This window comes from Zingiber officinale, chromosome 11A (assembly GCF_018446385.1).
Source record: "Zingiber officinale cultivar Zhangliang chromosome 11A, Zo_v1.1, whole genome shotgun sequence".
In the NCBI taxonomy this organism is placed as follows: Eukaryota; Viridiplantae; Streptophyta; class Magnoliopsida; order Zingiberales; family Zingiberaceae; genus Zingiber; species Zingiber officinale.
Window position 1 is genome coordinate 65,175,035 of NC_056006.1, and position 13,948 is coordinate 65,188,982.

At 38.2% G+C, this 13,948-nt stretch overlaps 1 long non-coding RNA gene across 1 annotated transcript; it reads left to right on the plus strand.

Moving 5' to 3' along the window:
• The first annotated feature begins 6,830 nt into the window (after positions 1-6,830).
• LOC122031045 lies at positions 6,831-7,323 on the plus strand. The gene is made up of 3 exons (XR_006125714.1): positions 6,831-6,856; positions 6,937-6,973; positions 7,309-7,323. It is a non-coding gene; the product is annotated as an uncharacterized LOC122031045 (long non-coding RNA).
• Positions 7,324-13,948: the final 6,625 nt, after the last annotated feature.

Below are 13,948 nucleotides of genomic sequence, written 5' to 3' on the forward strand. Positions count from 1 at the left end.
GAAGATGCTAGACAAAGGATGTAATGGCTTTCTAGCACAAATGGTCGACGCAAGTCGAACCAATGACCTGAAACTGGAAGACGTCCCGGTAGTATGCAAATATCCAGGGGTATTTCCCGATGAATTACCAGGATTAGCCCCTGATCGAGAAATAGAATTCGAGATTGAATTGATGCCTGGCACTAAACCGATCTCTAAAGCACCCTACCGAATGGCGCCGGCTGAGTTGAAGGAACTGCAGGAACAACTATCAGAGTTACTCGACAAGGGACTTCTCCGCCCTAGTCACTCCCCATGGGGAGCTCCGGAACTGTTCGTAAAGAAGAAGGATGGATCTATGCGAATGTGTATAGACTACCGAGAACTAAATAAGGTAAAAATCAAGAACCGGTACCCTCTTCCACGGATCGACGACTTGTTCGACCAATTGAAGGGTGCAACCATCTTCTCAAAGATTGACCTGAGGTCCTGCTATCACCAGGTGAAAGTTAAATAGGGTGATATTCTGAAGACGACATTTCAAACAAGATATGGACACTATGAGTTTATAGTCATGCCCTTTGGTGTAACCAATGCTCCTGCTACATTTATGGATCTGATGAATCGGGTATTTACAGCGTATCTTGACAAATTTGTGATCGTCTTCATTGATGATATCCTCGTCTATTCCAGAACCCCAGAGGAACACGTTGAACACCTGATGTAAGAGAAACAACTTTATGCAAAGTTTTCCAAATGCGAGTTTCGATCGAATATCATTCTTGGGTCATGTTATCTCCAAGTAATGGTGGATCAAGCAAGATCGTCGTATAGACAAAGCAAGAATGCGAGTTAGAGCTTTCTTCGGGAAAATTTGTAGAAGATTTTTCCAAAATTGCAGCCCTATGACATGTCTCACCAAAAGAACAAAAAGTATGAATGGACGGATGGATCTGCGATAAGTTTCACGAACTAAAAGGAGGACTAGTGCACCGATCCTTACTCTTCCGGAATGTGACAAGGGCTTCGATATGTACAGCGATGCCTCCATATTAGGACTGGGAGCTGTACTCATGCAAGACGGCAAGGTCATTGCCTATGCCTCTAGAAAACTTAAAGAGCATGAAAAGAATTACCCCACCCATGACCTGGAACTAGCAGCCGTGGTCTTTGCGCTCAAAACATTGAGACATTATTTATATGGAGCTCAGTGTAAGATTTACACCGACCACCAGAGTCTGAAATACTTCTTCACACAGAAAGACCTGAATATGAGACAACGTAGATGGCTCGAACTAGTCAAGGACTATGACTGTGAGATCTTTTATCATCCAGGAATGGCGAACAAAGTGGCTGATGCACTATTTTAAAGTTCGAGTACGAACTTTCTATGAGGTATGGGGTACTGTAACACCCACGAATTTCTTAAGCTAAGTATGTGAAATTTTCTCTTAGAATAAAAAGATAAGATAGATCCAAAAATATATAAAAGAAAAGGAATTGGTCAAGGATTGAACCTTGAACCTTTTTAAGCTAAGGATTATGGAATTACCACTAGACCATCATAATTTATTGTTAAAGAAGGAATGGAAACTCTAGATAAAGTTAAGAGCATGATAAAAAGAAGAAAGCAAGAAAAATTCCATTAGCTTTCTTCCTCCTTCTCTTGATTAAGAAGAAAACAAGAAAAAGACAAATTGTCTTCTTCTCCTTATTTTTTTCATTTTCGTGGATGACAAGATGAGGGAATTGGAGAGCAAAAAGGGGATGAATGAAGACATTTCTTCATCATTAAGAGAATAAAGGATGAGTTAAGAGGAAGGGAAGGCAAAATTTCTTTTTGCTTCTTACTCCCACCAAGCATAAGAGGAAAAACTAAGAAGGGATTTCATTTTTCTTCCCTTCTCTCACCATTGCAGTGACCTGGAGCATCCTCTCTTTCTTTCCCGAAAATCCAACTAAGGTTTTCTCCCTAAGAAAACCAAACCACAAGAAGGAATCCTCAAGATCTACCTCTCACAAGCAAGAGAAGCAAAAAGGAGCACTAGGAGGAAAAGCTCTCTTCTTTCTCTTCACAAAGGGTATCTTCTCTTAGGAAAAGACCAAGCAAGAGGATGTGAGTATCCCCTCACCTATGGTACAAGTTGTTATACGATTTTTGTTTGAGTTTAGATGGACTAACAACCTTGAGTTCTTATGGGAACTTTCGGCCATGACACTTGTAAGGTTTATGGAAACTTAAAACCAAAACCAACATGCTTAAGTTTTTTCCCATGATATGCTATGAATATGATCTTGATATTGCATGATTGTATGTGGCTTGGAGTTAGGTAATACCCTACCTTAGGGTTCGGACATGAAGAGACTTAAAACCCTAGGAAAGCTCAATTTAAAAATTACCATGCTTATGATCTCTTTAATGATGTGATATGAATATTTCCTTGATGTTTTATACTTTTAGGTTGCTTGGAACTAGTAGGACCCTACCTTAAGGTTTCGTCCATGAATGGATTAAATACCTTAAGGAGGCTCAACCTCAAATCTAGCTTGCTTATGTTATACCTTATGAAAAGATATGAAGATAACATAAAGCACTTGACATTCAAGTTGCTTAGGGTTAGGATTTTCACATGATGAACTTTCGGCCAACATGAAATGTAGGGCTTAGGCAAGCCTAAATTCAACCCTAGCATGTTTATGTTCTTTTCTATGATATGCTATGAAATTCATAAGGTACTCACATGCTTGTAAATTCTAGAAGACGTATCAAGTATGAAGTTTTCCTTAATATATTATGAATGTTCTCTTGATGTTTTATACTTTTAGGTTGCTTAGAACTAGTAGGACCTTACCTTAAGGTTTCGGCCATGAATGGATTAAATACCTTAAGGAGGCTCAACCTCAAATCTAGCTTGCTTATGTTTTACCTTATGAAAAGATATGAAGATAACATAAAGCACTTGAGATTCATGTTGCTTAGGGTTAGGATTTTCACATGATGAACTTTCGGCCAACATGAAATATAGGGCTTAGGCAAGCCTAAATTCAACCCTAGCATGTTTATGTTCTCCTCTATGATATGCTATGAAATTTGTTAGGTACTCACATGCTTATATTTGGTTGATAACCTTAGAGTCACATTGATGGCATTCGGCCACCTATGTGTCTGGACTTAGGAAGCTTGAAACCTTAATCTAATATGCTCATGTGGTTGCCTATGATAAATGCATGGAAATTGTTTAGGGTTCACATGTTTACATGCTATTTGTAACCAAGTTTTGGACCTTGTATGTTTCGGCCAATGTAGGTTTCAAAACCTAGGAAGCATAGAACCTAAATCAAATAGGCTTATGAGGTTCCTTATGATAAATGTTATAGAAATTAATTTGGGTTCATATTGTTGTATGATTTCATATAACCTAAATGAGCCTATGCATGTTTCGGCCACCCTTAGTGGGTTGAGGATTTAAACTAAATTATGACTCATTATGTACTTTCCTTTGCCATGATATGAATTAAGAAAAAGTTAACTCGTGATCCATGCATGATTATGTTTTCTTTTTTTTCCTTCCATGATATATTGTATTGCTCGTTTAAAGTATGCTTATGAACCATGCATGAGAGTGATACCTATAATGGCTATGTGCCAAATATGATGGCTATGTGCCCAAGACAAGTATGATGGCTATGTGCCCAAGTATGCATGGCTATGTACCCATTTATGCATACCATATGAATGACATGAAGGATATGAACATGATATGCTATGAATGACATGAACATGATATGCTATGAATGACATGAACATGATATGCTATGAATGACATGAACATGATATGCTATGAATGACATGAATATGATATGCTAAGAATGACACGGATATGTTATGAAATGATAAAGATATGATATGACATGTATTTTACTTTGAATGACTTGTACCAAAAGGGTGGGCTCCTTATGCGCCCCTTGGTCGAATTACGGGCTCCTTACGTGCCCCTAGGCCGAGCTACGGGCCTAGTTTCCTAGTAGGTTCAAGACTAGCTACCTTGAGTCTACTTAGGATGCACGCATTATGTATGTATGTGGTACTAAGCCGGGCCCTTTTCATGTTGAGATTATTTTCAAGTACTATATGATATTGTTTTAAGACATCTCACCCATGACATAAATCATGTTTTGAAAGGCATATTGCACATGACCTTACCCATGTTTTAAAGGACATCTTGCATCCATGCTTATGATGTGATGATTTCTTATGCTATGATATGATCCATGCTTATGATATGATGATTTCTTATGCTATGATATGATCTATACCATGATATGATGATTTCTTATGCTATGTTATGATCTATACCATGATATGATGATTTCTTATGCTATGCTATGATCTATACCAGGATATGATGATTTCTTATGCTATGCTATGATCTATACCATGATATGATGATTACTTATGCTATGATATGATGTTACTTATACCATGATAAGATTTATGCCATAATATGTTGTCTACTTTATGTTACGATATTATTGAAATTTATGCCATGATATGATATGTTTTTAATTATATGATGATATGAGCGTCATTATTCTATGATGTATGATATGATGATTTTACATGATATGTTGGTTTTGTGAGTAGGAAAGGATCTCACTAAGCCTTGAGTGCTTACAGATACTTTTCCTTGTACCACAGATAAAGGTAAAGGATGGATAAACTAGAGGAGCAGCAGGAAGGGGCAAGAGATGAGTGATGGTGACTTGGCTAAAGAAATAAAATGACCTGCTTAAAAGAACTTATGAATAATATGTTATGTTATGTTGATGTCTTTCATGATTCCCTATGCATGTGTTAGAAATGAATAATATGACTATTAAGTTGAACCATGCTATTTCATGTTCCTATGCTCAGTATGATTTTAGAAAAAATATATATGCTTCTGCTGTATGTATGTTATGTCTGCTAAGTCTAAGTGAAAGAAAGTAACCCCGCCCCTCCCTTAGCAGGAGGAGGGGGCGGGCGTTACAGGTTGGTATCAGAGCCAAGTTAGTCATCTCACTACACACATCAAGCCTCTATCGTGTCGCTCCAAGTAATAAATTTCTATGCTTACTTTATTTTATGCCTGATATGTTTATTTAAGTATACATGCCTATCTTATTATTATGATTTTAGTCTAGGGATATATGATGGTAGAATACGATCGACGATAACATATGCTAGGTCGTGTTAAGAATGATAACTACCTTATGTTATTCTAGTTGGGAGTTATCAACAACTTATGCTAGCATTGTTGTTATTTATGAAGATAATCATGGCTACTAGAAGACGCGGTGGCAGAACCGATGAGACAGTAACTCCACCAGACCTAACTCAGGTAGTCACAGACCACTAGCGTTAGATCACCGAACAACAACAATTGATCACTACTCTGATGGGTCAGCAAGGAAATACGGTCACCCCTCACTACAACAAAAACCTTCATAGACATCAGTGGAACAACAACGGTTTTAAGCAAAAACCGATGTCTTTGAGTATTTTACACCGATTTTTCCAAAAACAGGTGTCTATGAGCGCAGATTTTCGCTCATAGACATCGATTTTTTAGGCGATGTCTATGAGCGCCCGTTTTTTTGTTAATAGACACCGATTTTAACATCGGTTTTTAAAATCCGATGTCTATGATAATTTTCCCACCAATACTTAGCTAAAATTTTCAACTCTTCCCTCTAACCTAACCCTATATGCTGCCGTCCACGGGAGGCAGAGAGAGAGAGCCGTCTTCGGGCGACTCACCTTCTCTGCCTCTACCTTCTCATCCCCTCCCATCGCCGACCCAATCTCGACCTCCTTCATTCTCCCAATTCGAAGCAGACAGAAACAGAGATCGGAGATCTGTGCTTCCGATTCACCGCTCGATCCGCCAAGATGCAGATAGGTTCCGAGAAGGCGTCGTCCCTTGATCTCTTGTCGGTCGTCATCGCCTCCCTCTCCGACGGATATGGGCTCGATTCCAGCACCGGGGATGCGTTCGTGGAGAACCGGCTGCTGATCGTCATCCTGAGTATAGTCATCGTCGTGCTTGTCGGTTGCGTGGCAATCTTCTTCGTCTGGCGTTCGAGCGGAAGGAAGCCCGTCGAGCCGCCGAAGCCGCTAGTGGTGAAGACCCAGATGGATACAAAGGAGGACCAAGGGAAGAAGAAGGTCACCGTCTTCTTCGGGACGCAGACCAGGACGGCTGAGGGGTTCGCGAAGGTTAGGGGTTCGCGAAGGTTAGGGTTTTTATCCGAGTGGTTCATTTTTTGAATTTTTCTCCCATGATCTTAGATTTTCCCCCCTTCTAGGCGCTGGCTGAGGAGGCAAAAGCACGGTACCCTAATGCCATATTTAAAGTCATGGATATCGTAAGATTATCTTCCTTCTGTTTCAGATCATTGGAAATACTACTGATTAATTGACTGATCTGTAGTTAGTTTCCTCAATTATAGGACGAATATGCTACTGAGGATGATGAGTACGAGTAGAACCTGAAAAAGGAGAGCTTGGCTTTGTTCTTCTTGGCTATGTAAGTTGAAAGCCAGGAATTTTTTGTTTTTATAAACGATCAGTTTCCTCAAAGTTCGAGCTGATCCCTTTGTTTTCTTTAGGTATGGAGATGGCGAGCCTATTGATAATGCTGCCCGGTTCTACAAATGGTTTACAGAGGTTATGGAAACATGCACATTTAGTTAATCTATTCTACCAATAATCCTTTTGCCTTGATCGATTGCTGATTATTAGTTTTTATAGGGGAAAGAAAGAGGAACCTGGTTGGAAAATCTTCAATTTGGTGTGTTTAGTTTGGGCAATCAGCAATATGAACATTTTAATAAGGTTTGGCATGATGAAATTGTCAGTATTCTTTTTGTGGGAATTGCTTGGCTAATATATTTGTGTATTGTGTCCTTGCAAAGGTTGCTGTGGTGGTCGATGAACTGCTTCATGAGCAAGGTATATAGTTGATTTATTTAGTTTGTGATTTGACTAAGTCACATATGCTCCTAAAGCTGATTTTAAATTCTATCTTCAGTTGCAAGCTCAAAGTTCATGCATTTCATTTTTCTAGAGAATTTAACTCATTTTGTAGACTAATTGTTACTCTAAAAACTTGTAAAGTCAACATGGTATGAGGAGTTACTAAGAAACAGTTGAGTAGACATGTTATCTGTGAGTTTCATACATACAACTGTAATGTAGTAGTCATGTGCAAGTTTGTAGATGTGTTTAATGAATTTAAGCATCATTCGTACTTGGATATTCTTCTATATTTTTTTTCCTCTGCATAGGCGCCAAGCACACTGTCCAAGTGGGGTTGGGAGATGATGATCAGGGTATTGAGGATGACTTCTCTGCATGGTATGTAGTATCACCAAACTTTTATGCATGTCATCCAAATTTCAATGTCGGCTACTGCTATTTTTTAGTTTTCTATTTTTTTTCTCTTTTTCCCATCGTTATCTCATTACTCCTGTGTGGAATATGAAATATCAACTGTACTTTCAGGAGGGAGCTTCTTTGGCCGGAGTTGGATAAGTTACTTCAGGATGAAAATGAGACAGGTGCATCTACTCCTTATATAGCTGCCATTCCTGAATACCGGGTTGTATTTGTCAAGCTTGAATGACCTTGCGTGAGTCTTTAATGACCTTGTGCAAGATTTTGGCCTCGGATTTGAAGTCTAACAAATATGATCATGGATTTTTCTTGTGGAATGTTGAGAACTTCCCGCTTGTATACATTTCCTTAATTTATTTTGTTCTTATCGAAATAGATGGGGTTTTGATTACATGTCCAATGCCTATATTATGTCCAGATAAGGTGCTAGTTAAATGTGTCCTTGACAAATCTCTAAAGATGATTGCTTTTCTAATTTGTTAAGTACTGATTTCTGACTTACATGCCACTGAAATATTTTCTAAATCTGAAACACACACTCAGAAGAATTTTTTTTTTGTATTATTTGTGTGCCTTTACCTTCATTAGATTCGTCTGGCAGGAAGATGTTGTTGATGAATATATAGATTCGTGCATATGTAAGTGAAACCCTTCCCATTGTTTGACAAAAGATGACATATTCTCAGACTGAAGCAACACAATGGCATATTAAATGGTGGAGCAAAAGCATGCTCTGATGGAAGGCCTTGGAGTCTTGCATGTATTATTCAAGGATTCAAGGATCGAAGTGAAGGTAATGTCTTTGCTTGACTTTATCAAGTAGATAGCGTCAAGTTAAAACAGGTGTTAATGCCTCGTGTGTCTGTAACACCCCACCCTCCTCGCTACTAGTCTGCAAGGGCGGAGCGTTACTGGACTACTACCTTTACTAAACTATCCTTGTTCACATATTGATAGTAATTCCTAAAGCTCTCAGAGAACTCAAAACTTACAATTAACTAGCAGCGGAAGACTAAATGACTCATCTAATACATTCTACTCAACTCTTTGTTAATAAATTCTTATGCTAAATCCCAAGGCTTCTATAGTCCTGGCATCACACATCCTTCGAACACCTCCTTGTCGCCTTTCTTTCTATATCTTTTCTTTTCCTGTATCTGCAGTAAGAGGAAGTGTAGTCTATAAGCAAAATTTGCTTAGTAAGCGCTATCTAACTCACAAAATCTCGATATGCATGAGGACATATTGAAATCTAAAACTGAATGCTCAAAAGGAAATCTACTCATGCTCATCTACTAGTGAAAGAAACATACTGAAAGGCTAAACATGTAGAGTAAATCTATACAATCATGCTAGCATAAAGAACTAAGCTTACTGAATTCTAAACGCCTTCTGAATCTTATTTCACTTGTTTAAAGACTTATTCTTTAAATACTTTATACTTATGTAAAACTTGCTTTACTTGTTCAAAAACTTATACTTATAATACTTCAAAATAATAATCAACTTTTTCTTGGGCCCGGCAACTGTGCTTTTTCTTTTGTAACGACCCGACCCATTCGGCGGCCCATACGTGCCGTTACTACTAGGTTATCTAAACCTAGGGACGACTATGGAGCCCAACCCAAGGACAGAGAGTCCATGCAGTGCCACTGATAAAAGTAAAATACTTGTTATCTTTTAATACTTCTATATAATGCCTCGGCATTTTCTTTAGCACCTTGTGTGCCAAAACCCTAAAGTCTTGACTTTGGGATCTACTTAAGGCCTCGGCCTTTTCTTTCTTTTCTTTATCTTTCTTATACTTTTCTTTAAAAGAATGCTTCTTACAAAACTGAAATGTTTAACAAATTCTAACACTGAAATGCTTAAACAAAATCTGCATACAAGTTTAAACAGAAATCTGCATATTAAGCTTAACTAAAATCTGCCTATTAAGCTTATCTAAAATCTGCATACTAAGCTTATCTAAAATACTATACTAATCAAGATTCTACATTCTATGCTACACTATTTCTGCATACTATGCAAACATAAATTCTGCACTATAATACTTAACCAAACTGCACTATAATCTTTTTCTTTAAAAACTGCATTATAAGTTTCACAAAAAATCTGCACTACAAGTTCCACCAAAAATCTGTACTATAAATTCCACCAAAAATCTGCACTACAAGTTCCACAAAAAATGTGCACTATAGACTTTAAAGAAATCTGCACCATAAGCTCTTATGAAATCTACACTACAAGCTCTAAAGAAATGCTCTCTAAAGAAATCATCTGAAAGAAATCGTCAAATCGATTTTAAGCTCAAGAAAAGACAAGCTTAATTAAAATCTGCACTATAAGCCTAAATAAAAATCTGCATTATGAGCTTAATTAAAATCTGCACTATAGGCTTAATTAAAAATCTGCACTATAAGCTTAATTAAAATCTGCACTATAGGCTTAATTAAAATCTGCACTATAAGCCTAATTAAAAATCTGCATTATAGACTTAATTAAAATCTGCATTATAGTCTTAATTAAAATCTGTACTATAAGCCTATATAAAAATCTGCACTATAAGCTTAATTAAAATCTGCACTATAAGCCTACATAAAAATCTGCACTATAAGCGCTTCTTATGCTTCGAATTCAAGAAGAACAAAGGTCCGAAACTACTCCTACTGCAGGTGAGAAGCACTTACCTTGATTCTTGGACTCACAACCGAACAAAAAGGGCTTCTAGGACCTTGGCCGCCGCCGGAGATGATGCCCTAACTCCCTTTCATTTTCTGCCCCGGCTCCGCCATCGTACGCAGAAGAGAAGGAGAGAATGGTTTAAGTCACCGGAAAACAGAGCATCAACTTATCCCCTTTTATAATCTAATATTCTGTTAATTATCTTAGATAAATTTGCTACTTTTTCTAAACAAACAAATCCAACATCAACTTATCCCTTTTATAATCTAATGTTCTATTAATTATCTTAAATAAATTTGCTACTTTTTCTAAACAAACAAATCCAACATCAACTTATCCCTTTTATAATATTCTGTTAACTATCTTAAATAAATTCGCTACCTTTTCTAAACAAACAAATCCAAGATCAACTTATCCCTTTTATAATCCAATATTCTGTTAACTATCTTAAATAAATTCGCTACCTTTTCTAAACAGAAAAATCTGTTTGCCCACCTGGTCAGTCATGTTTTGACCGAGTCAAAGGTCGCGGGTTCTATTCTCGGCTTGGACATTTTTTGTCGAAACTTCCTTCGTTTAATAAAAATACCAAACGACCTCCAAAAATTACATAAAAATACTCTAAAAATTTCTAAAAATCCCTAGAATATTTCTATAGCATTTTTAAATATTTTAAAATTACTTTTAGGACTCTAATTGAGGAAATTTGGGGTGTTACAGTGTCAAAATCAAAATTATTGTTATGCATTGAATAAGAGTTGCAAATCTTTTACTACTTTTTACAACTTTGTTCTGCAACTTTTGGATAATCTATTGTAGGATGCCCAAGATTGTTCAGCAAGTTTATGATTCTGATTCTGCTTGGGCTCAGTTTCAGTCTATAGCTAGTTGATTCTAATTTTGACAAAATATGACAAAATTTTTTAATGAACCCATATCAGGTGGTTATTAGTAAATAGGACAGAGAAATATATTATCAACATCAATGAACCCATATTTTTGCTAACTATTTGGTCAGCTATATGGTTCTTAGTTCTTACTCCTCAATTGAACTCTATGCAATATGCATGACTAAACCATTGGAGTCTTAATTTTGTCAAGGTCTTCACTTTGTTTAACTATATTATATATTTTATTGAATGTCATTGAATATGTATATTTTTCTCGTGTTCTGGTTATTTGAATTTACAAACTAATTGCACAGATGACAGGGAAGAGGGATGACTGGGAAAAGCGAGGAGCGAACGAGAAAAGGAGAATGGGGTCGAACTTCTACCACTGATGACTTCAGAGCCGACCACTGAACTATGCTATGGGACCTAGGGAAAGGATTGAATGTTGGATCTGGACAGGAAGTGAGGCCTACTGCTCCGTGGGGTACCCATTAATGGTTAGGGATAGTATATCTATTAGCTAGCTTTTGATATAAAAAGAATGTTTGGGTATTTTATGGATATTGTTCTAAGAAGATTATTTATATAATTTGTTAATATTTGTGTATTTTATGGATATTATTGAATGAAGAATATTTGTATAATTTGTGAATATTTGTGTATTTTTTTTTGTTTTTGTCGTTTTTCATGGTTTCGGAAATCAAATTTGTGAAAAAATACATAGCATTGTTGTTGTTTATGAAGATAATCATTGCTACTAGAAGACGCGGTAGCAGACCCGATGAGACAGTGACTCCACCAGATCTGACCCAGGTAGTCACAGACCTCCAGCGTCAGATCACCGAACAACAACAATTGATCACTACTCTGATGGGTCCGCAAGGAAATCCGGTCACCCCGCCAGCAAATCAAAACACTATGCCCGTCATACCTGCAGCTGCCCCGGTGCCACCAGTAGCCCTTGTTCCAGAAGTCCGACAGGAGACTTATTTGATACAGTGGCTGAGACTAATGCCGGAGAATTTTACGGATACATGAGAGCCATGGGACGTCAAGGCCTGGTTCAAGACGGTGGAAAATATCGTAGAACTGCTGGATTGGCCCATACCGGAAAAGATCAAGTGCGACTCTTTCTGCTTTTCCGTAGACGCAAGTATGTGGTGGGAAAGAGTTAAGGCCAAGAGACAAGTCAATCTGATGAACTGGGAAGATTTCGAAGCAGAGTTTCTTGAGGAATATTTTCATATGCGAGTGACAAATCGGCATTATGACGAGTTCACCGAATTTCGGCAAGGCAATTTATCAGTTAGTGATGCTGTGAAGTGCTTCAACCGCCTCGCACGCCTATGTCCTGAGTTTGTCAGCATGGAAAGAGTACGGGTCAGATTAATGTTGAAAATACTCCGACCTGAAATAGCTTTGAATGTGGTCGGCGGAGTTAATAGACCGCAAACCACGGAAGAGCTAGTCAGCAGTGCTTTGATCACCGAACATTATCAAAAGGTGATGAACGAAGGAAAGAGTAAGAATGCACAGAAATCGCAGTACCAAGACGAATGGAAAGGAAAATTACACAAAAAAAAACAATGGATCAACAGAAAAGTGGTCCAAAATAAGCATTGAGGTACCCTCTATGTGCCACTTGTGGAAAGCAGCATTCGGAGTATGACCACTGGTATGAGGAAGTGCTACAATTGTGGGGGAAGGACATATGGTCGAGAGGCCTACTCGGTTCCTGTACCATCTCATGACGCATGACGGAATAGGGACGCGATTCACATCGGGATGCGCGGCTCTAGAAGGACTACGATTAGCCAAGGAGATTAGAGGCCCCACTAGTGACGACAGAATGCTAGGTTTCTCTCTCACCAAGGAGGATGTGGCGAGTGCTTCTAGGTCAGTCACGGTGTCCTATCTATTTTCGATCAATATGCCATGATTATTTGAGATCTTGGAGCAACCCACTCGTTTGTCTCCACACCCTTCACGAAAAAGTTAGAAGTACCACTACAAGTCATAGATGGCAAATTCTTAACAACCTTGCCTTCGGGAGAAGTGATGCCTTCCGATAAGATGCTGCGAGCCGTGCCTATCCGAATCGCAGACAGAGAACTCTACTGCGATCTGATAATACTCGACATGCAGGATTTTGATATTATACTAGGCATGGATTTCCTGAACAAGTACGGCGCTTCAATCGAGTGCCATAAAAGAAAAGTAGTCTTCCAACAAGAAGTCGAACTGAAGTTCGAGTTTATTGGGGAACAACGGGAAATGATGTGTTACGGGATTGGAATCATTTCAGAAAGGCTCTCTACTCTGATGATAGCTCCAACTCTATTTGACGACATATTAGAGAAGTAAGGTCGTGACCCGAGCACCCAAAGGATCAAGCAAGAGGTGCTAGAAGGAAAGGATAACGGATTTTGTATCGCTAATAATGGAGTACTCTATCTCCGAGATCGGTTATGTATTCCCGATGACCCAGAGTTGCGGAAAAATATATTTACGGAATCTCATGCAACACCTTATGCGATGCATCCAGGATCCATGAAAATGTACCAAGATTTGAAGAAGAAATTCTGGTGGTTCGGCATGAAAAGAGATGTGGCTCAGTATGTCAGTTCTTGCCTGACTTGTCAGAAGGTCAAAGCAGAACATCAGAGACCTGGAGGGTTACTGCAACCAATTCAGATTCCCGAATGGAAATGGGAAGACATTACTATGGATTTCATCTCGGGACTAGCCAAGACAACAAATGGGTATGATGCTATATGGGTAATTGTGGATAGATTGACGAAGTCCGCACATTTTTTAGCAATCAAGATGACATATTCAACAGAGGAATTAGCCCAATTATATGTTAAGGAATTTATCAGATTACATGGAATTCCTAAGACCATTATTTCTGACAGAGATGGTCGCTTTATCTCACATTTTTGGGAATGTGTTT